Raw genomic sequence first — 2216 nt, forward strand, 5'->3', positions numbered from 1 at the left:
GTTTAAATTGAAGTAAGAAAGTAATTTGAAAAGGAATTGCAGGTAAAATGTTTCCCCAAACAATGTTTTTTCTAGAGATAATCCAAACAGAAAGCCCCAAGCTTCCAGAGTATGCAGGTATGGCAAAGGTCAGCGTTAGACTAATGAATACAGATCAACAAAGTACAGGCAAGGTGGTCCTTTGCCATCAGGAAATGCCATGATGGATCTCCCATAGACCCCAATATTACATTTAGTTCTGTCATTCCATGGCAACATTGGAGAAACTCATCCACAGAACAATTAAAAGATTTAATATCTGTTGTTAAAAACTGCACTGCTCTGGATATGACCAATGATAGAAGAACTTTTATAGTTACAACAAAAGTTCAGCAGGGACCAGAAGTATTTTTGCTAACTGCTATAAAATATTGGAGATCAAAGTGAAAAAATACATATAAATGGCCTTGAAATTAAGGGTTTGGTAGACACAAGTTTAGACGTAACAATACTTTTACCAAAATCTTAGCCTCCAGATAACCTCTTTAGAAGGTAAATGTTCAGCTTCTTGGGATGGAAACTTTATCTCAAGTAAAATGAAGTTCAGGATGGGTTGACTGTATAGGGACAGAAGGACAGGTAGGAAAATTAAAACCATATATAGTTAACACAACAATGAATTTATGGGAATGTGATTTGTTGCAGCATTTGAAAACACACATTAATAATCCTCCAATCTCAAAAATAAAACATAAAGAATACTTTGGAGAGAAATATTATGAAGTTATTATCAAGAACAGTCACAGATCATTCAGGTTGTGCATAAACAGGATATAACAGTTGGTGCTATTTCAAGTGTACCAATGGTTAACTGACAAACTTTTATGGATGGAACAATGGCATTTGATATTAGAAAAATTAAAGGCATTTTATAATCTGCTGTTATAATCTGCTGACCTGCTCTGCCACCTGGGTACCCTGTCCCTTTAAGCAAGCCCCACCTACTCCCAGAATCCCACCTCTTCTTCAGCTGCTTTTTTTCTCCCCATCCTTCTTCTGAGGGGTAACTACTGCCTCTCTCTCTTTTTCCCTCTTTCTTCCCCCCATCTTTCTCTGCCTCTCTCTTTTCCCCCTTCTCCCTTTTCCTCCTTTCTCCTCCATAACCCACTAAATAAACTCTAAACTAAAACTTTCTCTGCATGGCATGTGTACCTGTCTGTCTCTCATCCGCTGCGGTCTCCCACCACCAAGGGGGTCTACTGATGCCTTAGGTGGACTGCTGCAACCGCCCTTTGTGAGACTGGCGTTGGGTAAATGATAACAACTAGAACAGTGGGTATAGGAGGAGCTACATGTTCAATATATTGAAGAATCAATCAGCTCTTGGAATTCTCTTATATTTGTCATTAAAAATAAATCTGGAAAAAGGGAATGATAACAGATTTAAGGATCATAAATAAGGTGACTCATACAACGGGCTCTTTACAGCCTGAAATTCTCTTCCCTTTTCCATTACCTAAAGGGTGGTCTATTATAGCAGTTGATTTAAATTCTATGTTTTTACTATATCTTCAAAGATCAGGATAGAGAAAAATTTGCCTTCACAGTGTGTGCTTATAAAAATTTCCAGTCTGTTAAAAGACATTAGTTGAAAATTCTTCCACAGGGGATGTTAAACAGTGCCACCTTGTGTCAACATTTTCTATAACAGCCATTAGAAATAATTTATAAACAGCTTCCTCAGTTTATAATTTACTATTATATGAATGGTATCCTACTAGTTGATTCAGATGCAGATACATCGCGTAAAAACGTTTGAAAAAGTAAAAAAAATAAATCCTTGTTGGGGATTAATAACAAATTGTTACCGAAAAAAATTCAAAGAGGAAATTCTATTAATTATGTAGGATATAAAATAGATTTACAAAAATTCAACAACAGAAAGTTCAAATAAGGAGGAATAAATTTAAACTCTAAATGATTTCCAAAATTGCTTAGAGATATTAACTGGCTATGACTCCAATAAGATTAAATATTCAAGAACTAAGTAGTTTATTTCAAACCTTACTAAGTGTAAGGATTTAAATAGTCTAAGAATATTATTAGCTGAGTTTGAGAGAGAATTGGCTTTGGTAGAAGAAAAATTATAGGGTGCACATGTGGATCACTTGGATACAGAGCTTGATTATATCATGGTCATGCTTCCTTCTATGCATATTCCTACAGGAATTCTTATG

This window comes from Microtus ochrogaster, unplaced genomic scaffold (genome assembly GCF_000317375.1).
Source record: "Microtus ochrogaster isolate Prairie Vole_2 unplaced genomic scaffold, MicOch1.0 UNK43, whole genome shotgun sequence".
In the NCBI taxonomy this organism is placed as follows: domain Eukaryota; kingdom Metazoa; phylum Chordata; class Mammalia; order Rodentia; family Cricetidae; genus Microtus; species Microtus ochrogaster.